Source organism: Pongo abelii, chromosome 1, assembly GCF_028885655.2.
Source record: "Pongo abelii isolate AG06213 chromosome 1, NHGRI_mPonAbe1-v2.0_pri, whole genome shotgun sequence".
Lineage (NCBI taxonomy): Eukaryota > Metazoa > Chordata > Mammalia > Primates > Hominidae > Pongo > Pongo abelii.
Window position 1 is genome coordinate 231,412,341 of NC_071985.2, and position 11,231 is coordinate 231,423,571.

Genomic DNA, 11,231 nt, shown 5'->3' on the forward strand with positions numbered 1-11,231 from the left:
GCTGAGGCAAGGACGGCAGTAACCGTTCTCCTAGCTCGAAGCGATGGCTGGGAAGTGACCCAGCCCCTCCATGCCTGGTGTCCTTATCTCTAAGAGGGAGGAAAGGTGTCCCCCTCAGAGGCTGTTTGGTGGAGCAGCGGAGATGCTGCTGGGGTGAGGCATTTTTCCTGGTATTTTCCCCAGGGCCGGGGAGGCATTCTCAGGGGCAGCCCATATTAGTGCGGTCAGCCCCCCAGAGCCCCGGGCCACACAGGACAGCGCTCAGGCCACTTCAACAGCGAAATCAGCAACAAGAAACGCACAAAGCAAGAAACACGGTATAAATAGACCTCGAGGAAGAGGCTTGCTTGGCGCTGGGTACATGTCCGGGTGACCTCAGGGCACCGGGAGTATGGATTTGGGGACCCCAATAGCTTTCATCACATAGGCAAATTGGTAAATGTGGAATCCGTGAATGAGGATCAGCTGTACTAAAAACAAATCACTGAATTGTTCGCTTTGAAAGGGTGATTGGTGACTTACACCTTGAATGCGACATACGACACGACGCAGCCCTGCCCCGAGAGCCGGGAAACAACCCAACACACCTGCAGTGGGAATAGAGACTCCTGGGGGCCCCACGGCACCGCTGCTCACCCCAGCACCTCCCAGATCCTGGGGCAGGAGCCACTGCTTCTCCATCAAACCCGCCCTCTGACCACTCCACAGCACAGTCCCCTTCAGGCGGCACACACAGGGAGGACGAGAAGAGCAGGACAGGCACACCCAGGCACAGCCCGAGGCTGGCTCCAGGGAACAGGTAGCATGGACACGGGGCTGGGGGAGGCAGTGAGGGGCTGGGAGGCAGGAAGGCCTGGCAGAGGGAGCCCCCTGAGCACAGTCAGAGGGAGACATGCGGTAGAGTTGCATGGGGTGAGGAGACGCCCCGATGCCCGGGATGGCCCTAGTTTGCACCCACTGTCCCAGCCAACGAACAGCTTCCCCCACTCTCAAAAGCACCCCAGTCTCGGCAAACGATTCTCTGGCAATCCTGCAACAGGGCAGCATGCGTGGCTGCAGCACAGTGCCAGGGTGCACGGTGGAGGGGAATAGGGCTCTCCCTCTTTCCTGGGGGGGGTCTTTAGCTGGAGGGGCTTCAGCCAAAACATGGACCCTGTTTCCTTCCCCGCTGGAGGCAGAGGGGCCATGCCTGGTCCCCTGGAGGCAGCAGCACCCTGCCCATCATCTCAGAGACACCTGTGTTGCTCATCTGACATCTGCTGTGAAGAGTCAGGGGAGCCTCGGTGCTGCCTGGGGAGGATGGGACAGGAAGCCCCAGTGGGGCGGCTCCCCGCCTCGACTCTGCCCCCAGCCTCTGCACCAAAGCACTCCCAGCACTTGGCCAGGTTGGGAAAACATTGCAGACAGTCACCAGAGACCATCCTCTGCACACGCTCCCTCCTGGCCTCGAGTGACTCTATTAGGGAGAGTATGTTTTATTAATATCAGATATTAAAGTTTAATATTGTGATTGCAGGGGAAAAATGGGACTTCACCTTCGAGGAGTATTAGCGGATTCCAAAGAGAGTCTGTGAGCAGGAGGCACATTTGTCACGGCTTTGCAGGACGGGCGCCCCCATCCATCACACCCGTGGCGAGCTCTCCACGCTGCTGGCGGTGGCCATGGGGTGAGTGTCGCGACCCCCTCTGGTGTTCCCACTGGGTCAGCTCCCACCCCAGGGGTCCGGGGCCACCAGGAGAGGAAGTGTAGGTGAGGCAGGGGCACCAAGACCTCAGAGAGGGGGCTCCAGACTCTGCATCCTGCACCTCTGGGTATGGCTGGGACAAAGGCCGACCCCCTCCACTGGCCCCTGATTCTATGCAGGGAGCTCTGTGGGGCCCCCCGGGGCCTTTCCTGAGCCCCCAGCCTGGAGCGTACATCCCTGGCCCCCAATTCGCCCTTGTGGGCCCCTTGGACCCTTCTCACGCCTGCATGCCTGCAATGGGCAAGGGCCACCCTCTCCGCTCAGAAGCCCAGGACCAGCAGGGTGGGGCGGGTGAGAAGCCGTGGAGGAGGCTCCAGAAAGGGGGTGGGGGTCACTATGGGTTCCTCTCTCACACTCCTTAGAACTCCTGAGCCTGGCAGTTGGGGTGGGAGCCCCAGGCCCAGGCTGGAGGCCCAGCAGCGGCTCAGACCCAGCCCCTAGGCTCCTCCCCCATTCACACCATGGACACCTCCAGCCGTCCCGCCCGCAAATGCACAGGCCACCTCCACCTCCGCTGGCTGCTCTCGCTCCTCCAGCAGGCTGCCCTGGGCCTGGCCTCTCCTGGAATTTGGGCCTCCCCCCATACACCTTCCTTCTGCACCACGTGCTGATCCCTGCATGTTTATGGGGGCGATGAAATCAATGAACACATTTGGAAGGTGCCGTTGGTAATAAAAAGAACTGGTGATCAGGCCGTCAGGCCCTGGGGGGGCCGCACCCACACCCATCAGCTCATGATGGGGCCCTAGTCCTTCAGTGTGGCTGTAACAGAATACCACAGGCTCGTAATTTACAAAGAACCAAAATGTCTTTCTCACCATTCTGGAGGCTGGGAAGTCCAAGACCGAGGTTTGGTGTCTCGTGAGGGCTGCATCCTGCAGAGGGTGACATGCTCACGCCAGGGCGGGCGAGCTCACCAAACGCCGTGGACTCCCAGTCGTGAGAGGAGGAGCCCTAATGGCCCAATCACTTCTTAAAGGCCCCTCTTAATGCCACCACATTGGCCATTGAGTTTCAACACCTGATTTTAGAGGGGACACAATCAAACCACAGCAGATGGCAAGAGCTGGGCTGGCTAAGAAAGGACTCAGTCGGCAGATGGGGAATGCCTGCCTCTCGCGTCCACCCTCCCATCCCTCTGCGCGTGGCAGCCATCACTAATCAATTGCCACACTCACTGCTGCTCAGCCCAGACCCAGCAGGACCCTCCCCAGCACTGGCCAGGCAGCCTTGCTAGTTGGTGAAAGTGGGTGTCCCAGAGGGAGTCCACCCAGATGCCTGCCTTTTACATGGGACACAGAGGATGAGGCAGGGGGGAGGGCAAGCAGGAGTTCCTCAGTTTCCCCTCAGAAAGGAAACAAGACTGGCAGCTCTCACATGGTGGTACTCAGGCACCCACCCCTGGGTCTCAGAGTCCAGTGCAGCACTGGATACACAGCAGGTGCTCCCTACGTGCCTGTGGGTGGCCACGCCCAGCCCTGAGTGCAGAGCCTTCCTGAAGCTGATGCTTCCTGCGAGGCAGGCCCCACGGCCTCAGGAAGACCTCAAAGGCCATGCTCGTGCACTCCACTCTTCTCAGCCCCTCGGGTTCCAGGTCCAGGGAGCACACGGACGAGTGGCTGCTGCTGAGGCCCCTCCAGTGCCTCCCCAGAGGTTTAGACCATCTCAGGGGACAGGAGCAGCTCTGCCTCAGGATTCTGGGGCCTGGTGGGTGCAGGATGGAGAGGAAGAGCAAGCTGGGAGCAGCGTCCTCAGGGGCCCAGCCCTGGAAGGCTCCACAGACGGGAAACATTATCTGTGGCCACTGGGCCCTTCCTGGGAAGAACTAAAGTGTGAAGAGTAGCAAAGACCATGAGGGGAACAGACATTCCGGCAAAGCAGCCCTGTGAGGGGGGCGGGAGCGACCTCACCAAGAGGTGACCCCTCGGCATGGACAGGTAGAAACCGCACAGGAGGCCTCCAGCCCACTGCTAGCCTGGGACCTGCTCCCAGCCCCTCCTTGCAGAGCTGAGGAGACCCTGAGAGGCCAGGACCCAAGGGCAGAAGCCCGGGCAGGGTGGCAGAGCTCAGGGGCTGAGAGGGCTGGGGAGGTGCACCTGGCACAAGGCTCTGAGGAATCTGGAGGGCACAGTGCCCAGGAGCTGCCACGCTGAGAAAGGCACCCAGGGATGGCAGTGAGGCAGCGCCTGGCAGGAGAGACTTTGGTTGGCGCCGTGTGATGGCTGTGGTCTTGGCAACTTGGTAGTGGGAGCTCAGGTGGCACCTGGCCTCACAGCGCTGGCACCTTCCCCCTCACCAGGGCTCCGGGGGATGAAGCAGCAGCAGGTGGCGGGGGCAGGGGCGGGGCAGGCAGCCTCGCTTCTCAGGGAGACTTTGTGCATTCTGAATTTTGTATTTTGTGTTCTTCAAAAATAATCAATTCAATTACAAATCAATATCCTCACATTTGTCTGACCACATATATCTGCCATCCCAGAAATGCTGTTTGCCCCCAGAGCTGAGCGAGAAGGGAGGACATTTGTGTCACTGAGGTGCTGGGAGCTTCTCTCTATGCCAGAGGATTGTATCCAACGCACAAGGAAGTAACCAGAATTTCCCAGTTACCTGCGCCGTGCAATGGTAGCCACTGGCCGGAGGTGGACATTTAAATTTAAATAAATTAAAATAAGTAAACTTTAAAATTCCATTCCCGAGTCACACTAACTACTTCTCAAGTGCTCAGTAGCCTCACGTGGCCCATGGACACAGAACTTCTCGGCACAGGCAGCTCCAAGGATGGCACCGGCACCCACAGCCAACCCCTCCGTCTCCCCAGGCTCTGCAGAGCACACAGTGGGAGTTCAGCGAACACTCGAAGGTCAGGATGGAGCCTCAGGTGGGGACTCAGTGTTTGGCCGTCTTCATAGCCACTGACTCTGCCCCTGGCTTCCTGGAAGGAGGAGGCATTAACTGGAAGGAGGAGGGTGAGGGACTTTGGCACCCCCATAGCTGGGGCACCCCCAGAGCTCAGCTTGGCTCAGTGGAGGTTCGAGGGGGTGGGGCTGGTCAGGGAGGGCTTCCAGGAAGAAGTAGAGCCTCAGGCAGCGGGGAGGGCTGTTACTTGATGAGTGAGCAGAGAGGACGGTGGAGGGAGGCACCTGGCCAGACATAGCAGCGTGGACCTTGGAGGTGGGAGCCCTCCAGGGGGACCAGGAAGATGCTGGCCAGAGTGCACAGAGCCCCAGGACATGGACTCACATGGCTGTCCTGATGGCCACATCCCAGGCCACCATCCTGTCCATGACTCTGATGAGAGGAAACTCTTTCTGGAGGGAGGTCCCAGGCAGCAGGAAGGAGGAGGGGCCCCCAGGCAGCCTGGGCCTGGGCAGAGAGGAGCGCCGCAGAGCCTGGTGGTCTTGAGGTCACTTCCTCCACCCTCGGAGACCCCGGGAGGGATCCCCACCACCGGAGCCTCCCCTTGTCTCCCCTGAGCCTGGTGCCCATTACCTAAAGCTTAAAGCAGCAAATAATGCGCCTAAACAGAGTCCTCTCCTTGTGTTGTGTTTTTTATTTAATTTTCCAACGAACACACTCTTTTATCATCCAAAACCGTGAAAGTAAATTAAGAAGAAATGGGTTTCTTTCAATTAGGCTCCGCGTTGCTTTGAGTAACTGCCTATAATTCTATTTAATGAAAAAATAAAATCATTATTCCACTCTCCCCTGCCCTGTCACAGACCCACAGACGGGCTCCATTAGCGTGCACCATAGATTTATTTAATTAGAAAAATATTTTGTTTTCTCTGATTCTTTGGGAACAGAAAAGGGAAGGGAAAAAAAAAAAAAAAAAAAAACCTCCAGGCACAAAATTAATCAAATCTGTTACCTGGTAGTTAATGGTTTCTATGCTCAGGCATCTCTCAATCCCTACGGTCGTTCCCACCCTTGGATTTCAACCCAAACTCAATCGCACACCACCAACGGGCCACCACCACACCTCCCTGGCCGTGTCAGGCAAACTCAGATGCCAAGACCCTCGCTGCCGGGTCGGGGGACCCCTGTGGCAGGCAGATGGAGGAAGGGGGCCAAATTCTTCCTTCGCCACAAAGCATCAGTCCCCTGGGCTCTGCATGATGGGCAGGAAGCTGGAGCCCGGGACACACACGTGCTGCTCGTTAAGCAGAGCCCAGGACCGTGCCCACCTCACTCCCAAACCCGGGAGGGGACCCCCACACCGAGGCCTCAGCTGCTTCCCAGGGCCCGGGAGTGGCAGAGAGTGTGTCAGAGAGAGGCAAGCTCGCTTTACAAAAGAGCCTCTCTCCCACCCTCCAGGGACAAAGCTAAGGTTTGGGAGTCAGGCCCTGAGGACCCCTCGTGTGACCTCCAGTGGCCCTGCCGTGAGCTTAGGGTCCTCCGATCGTCCAGCAGGAGCGTGCCACCTGTGACACATCTGCCATGGAGATAGATGGACTCAGCGTGGACTCCAGGCCCATTTTGTGTACTTGGGGCCACCCTGTGCCCTTTTCTGTGAGCATTGAGCCTCCAGTCCCTGGTCTTCCCAGAAGTCAAAACACAGACCCCACTGGGAAGCCTGTTCACGGCCCTGAGGCCCAGTGAGGTCCCACTGTTTTGGGGCATTGGGTGGCAGCAGGATGGAGCCCACATCCAGGCCTAGGGGATGCCAGGGGAGCCTGGCTCAGACTGAAGAGAGAACGTCCCGGGGCATGGCTTCGTTCAGCTCCAGAGCAGCAGATCCCCACACCAGGCCACAGCAGGTGCTCCAGGAACACTGGCTGAATAAATCACCCACTGTCGGGAGCAAACCCCCCAAAATCTGGCCATAAACTGGCCCCAAGACTGGCCACAAACAAAATCTCTGCAGCACTGTGACATGTTCATAATGGCCCTAACGCCCACGCTGGAAGGTTGTGGGTTGACGGAAATGAGGTCAAGGAACACCTGGCCCGTCCAGGGTGGAAAACCACTGAAAGGCATTCTTAAGCCACAAACAATAGCATGAGCGATTTATGCCTTAAGGCCATGTTCCTGCTGCAGTTTACTAGCCCAACCTATTCCTTTAATTCGGCCCATCCCTTCGTTTCCCATAAGGGATACTTTTAGTTAATTTAATACCTATAGAAACAATGCTATGACTGGTTTGCTGTTAATAAATATGTGGGTAAATATCTGTTCGGGGCTGTCAGCTCTGAAGGCTGTGAGACCCTGATTTCCCACTTCACACCTCTATATTTCTGTGTGTGTGTCTTTAATTCCTCTAGTGCCGCTGGGTTAGGGTCTCCCCGACCAAGCTGGTCTCAGCAACCCACAAGCAGGGAGGCCTCGAGCCGGAGCCTGGAGCTCCCCTCACACCTCCCTCCTCCCTCCTGCTTCGTGTCACGCCTTCTTTCTCTTCTTCTTTCTCTCCCTTCCGTCCTTCTCTTCTCCCCTCTCTCTCCTTCTCTCCTCCCATCTTTCCCTTCTCCCATCCTCCCTTCTTCCTCTTCCTTTATTCTTTGTCTCTGGACCCTGCAGGACCCTGTAGGACCCTGTCAGTGGAAAAAGCCCACAGTTACAAGCAGAATCTCACGTTCTCTGAGGACCTTTGTGGTGAGGAAAGAAGGAACCCCCAGAAGAGCCACAAGCAAGTTTCCCAGCCTGTGCTTTGTGGGACAGGACATCTGTGAGGTTGTCCAAACAAGAGCTCCCAGCCAGCTGAGCTTGGGGTGGGAATGGGAAACCCTGCAGATAGAGTTGCTGGAGAAACTAGGCTGTCCGCTTGCTCTGGAATCCCAGATCAACACCAGGTCATTTCTTAGTACAAGTATGCCCCCAAATCATGCATGGGATATACTTACACTCAGAAGGACTTGCTGATCTGAGATTCAAATGTCACCGGGCATCCTGTATCTCTGTTTGCTCTATCTGGCCATCCCTGGGGTAGACCTTGGTCTCCTGGGAGGCCCCCAACGATGTCTCTTGCCCTCTAGAGGCTCTGAGAAGCTCTCGGTGCGCCCCTTCCTCCCAGAGCCAATGGTTTCTACTGCAGCTAACACCTTCACCCTCCCACGTGGAGGTGGGGCCTGCCACCATCCCACCCAGCTGGTGAGTGTGGGAGCTCCAGATCAGGGTGCTTTTCCTTCTTGGGGGATCTCAACTTGGCAAGATGGGAGCCCTGGGGCTGGCCTTCCAGTAGCCCCAACGTGTCCTCGCCCAGGCCTGGCCCTGGGCCTCTCCCACCCAGCACTGTGCATGGCCCAGCGGTTGGTGGGTGCAGGTCCCCAGCAGACGAATGTACCACAGAGGGAGGTCACGTGACTCGGCCGAGCTGCAGCCAAGCACCCAGACCTCGTTGTCCCAAAGCCAATCCCAGCCAGATGGGAGCTGGCACAAAGACACGATGGCACGTCAGTGCTCACCTGGGCCCGGCTATGGCCTCTGAAACAGCCACTGTCTCCCTCTTGCTTTCTGGTTTTTCCAGCAGAATCTCACTGTTGGAAGTCGGCTCCTCAGCTTAGGTGGACATGGACCCCACCATGATCCACCCCACACACCTCCTGGAGGAGGGAGACAGCCCAGGGGACAGGGATCTCCAGGCTGACCTGGGAGCTGGGCTTCCCTCAAGCCCGCCAGGAGGGCCAGGTCCTGGAGACGGCAGGACCCTCATATGAGGACAAGGTGCACGGGAACCAGACAGCCCTGTCCCAGGTGCTCCCGGCAGGTGCGATCCAGAACGCTCTCTATGGCAAGAGCTTGGCCAGCGCCTGGTTGAGTTAATGCCACCCCCAGCGTCCTGACCACTGGCGCCTTCCTCAAACGCCCCTGAGGGGCTCGGAAGCGGCACTGGGTGGAGTCCTCACTCCACTCCACCAGGTCTTGTGTGAAATCCTCAAACTCAGCTCGGTGGCACAGACCTGCCCGCCGTTCTCTGCCTACACTTGGCAGCCCCTGTTGGCACAGGCGTAAGGACATTCTCCACCTGGGGCCCAGAACTGCAGGGGGTGACCTGACCAAGGAAAACCGGCCCCTAAGAAGCAGCGTTTTAGAAAACCTGACCGCAGCCAAGCTATCTCTGCTCTCGGCCTGGCAGTGTGGGAAACTGCAGGTTTTTCTTGCTGCACCTCAACAAACATCCCCCCATGCCCCACCCGGCTTCTGCCCACCAGTGGGAGAACCACAGAAGAGGGGGTTCCCCTGAAAGCTGAGCCCCCCCACCGTTGGGGCTGAACTCTGGCCCTGCGTTGAAAAGGTAACTTAGGTGAAATGACGTCATAAGGGTGGGCCCTAATCCAGGTGTCCTTACAGGAGGAGGTGAGGACAGACACATGGAGGGACCCCCCTGTGAGAACACAGAGAAGGCGGCATCTACCAGCCACAGAGAGGCCCCTGGAGGAGCCAGCCCTGCGGCACCCTCACCCTGGACTCCCAGCCTGCAGGGCCGTGGGAACAGTGCTGTGTAAGCATCCAGGCTGCGGTGCTTTGCTGTGGAAGTCCCCACAAACGGACCCCACTCCACTGCTGCTTTCTGACTTGAAACAAACAGAAATGTTTGCAAGCTGCCCCTCCAGATCAACAGTCAGGGGCTATTGTGCTGAGTGTGGAGGGCGTCCTGAGGCAGAGCCCCCCCGAGGGAGGCACCGGCTGCAGGGAGGGGTCCTACCGCAGCCCAGCTGGGGATCTTCTCCAGCATTTACCTCGAGTTGGTATGGACCGGAGCCTGCTGCCAGGCTGGGTTCCCTCATAGCCATGTAAGTCGGCCCCTTTTCCCTCCATCTAGGGAAGACAATACATTTTCCCTTTTTTTTTTTTTACCAATGGTGACCCTAGTCCCAGCCTTCTCTAGGAGCCTGACTTTGACCTCACCTCCAGCAATCCATTCTGCCCTGGAAAGCAAGCCCTCACTCCCACAGAGCTTAAGCCCCTGGCTGCAGAACAGAACACCCAAGTTGAAGCAGGTGACCACACAGGTGACCCCCACAGTCAGAGACACCCATGGACCCCAGAGGCTCCCCCTCCCCAGGGAAGGTGCCACCAGGCGTGACCTCACCTGGCCCTGGCCCCGGGGAGCTTCAGACAGAGAAACCAAGCTGCCTGGTGGGAGACAAAGCACCCTCCATCAGCCGGGCAAAGTCCCCCTGCATCAGCCCAGAGGGGCAAAGTCCCCCCCCATCAGCCCAGAGGGGCAAAGCCCCCCACCATCAGCCCAGAAAGGCAAAGATCCCCCCGCCCCATCAGCCCAAAGGGACAGGCTGTGACCCTTTCCCAGGTCCTGGGGACAGAGTCCTCTCCCCACCTCCTTCCTGGACCCCCTGTACTGGCTGACCCCTCAGCGCCCCCCCCCCCACCCCCACACACACACTCATCAAGAGGCTCTTTGGACAGAATAAGCCCCAGGTGACCTCAGAACACCTGGACATGGGGCAGAAGGAGGAGGGGCGGTCAGGATTCGCCCCCCAGGCATCAGCTCCAGGGCAGCCCCAAACCAAGGTGGTGTCAATGGGATAGCTGTCCCCACACAAATCTCGTGTGGAAATGAAATCCCCAGTACTGGAGGTGGGGCCGGCGGGAGGTGCTTGCGTCCTGGGGGCAGAGCTCTCCAGGTTTGGTGCTGTCTTAGCGAAAGATCTGGTTGTTTAAAGTGTGTGTGGCAGCTCCCCCTCTCTCTCTTGCTCCTGCTCCCGCCACGTAAGACATCTACTTCCCCATCGTCTTCCGCCGTGATTGGAAGCCTCCTGAGGCCTCCCCAGACGCAGATGCCACCGTGCTTCCCACACAGCCTCCAGAACCGTGAGCTTTTCTTGTAAGTTACACAGACGAGGGCATTTCTCTACAGCAGTGCGAGAACAGCCTAATGCACACGCCTCGCCCAGCAGCGGCTCCTGGGGCGTTTGCTTCCCCTGGGGCTGGGATGCTCTGCCGTGTTCTCAGGTGGGCATGACAGGACTGTCCACCCCATCTGTGGTCAGCTGAATGACGGTCCCCACAGATGCCCACGTCCCAGTCCCCGGAACCTTACCTGGCGCATTCGTCAGGGCTCTCCGGGGAAACAAACCAGCAGGCTGTGTGTGGCGGGGAAAGGGGATCAGGAAGGCCAGTGGAGCCTACTGTCTGCCATCTGCAGCCTCGAAACCCCTCAGGAGCCCCTGGTTCCGTTAGAGCTGAAGGCAGAGTGAATTCCTTCTTATCTGGGGAGGGGCACCTCTTTAGTTCTCTGCAGGCCTTCCCCTGGTTGGGTGAGGCCACCCGCATGACAGAGGGCAGCCTTCTTTACCCTGTCTACCTGTTCAAATGTCAGTCTCACCCAGAAACAGCCTCACAGACAGACACACCCAGAGTCACACTGACCAAGTGTCTGGGAACCCCACGGCCCAGTCAAGTTAACCCATAAAAGTAACCATCACACCTGGCAAAGGGGACTGTGCAGAGGGGGTTAAATTGAGGCTCTTGAGATGAAGAAATTATCCAGGATTATCCAAGTGGGGCCAGTGTGATCACTGGGCTCTCTTAAGA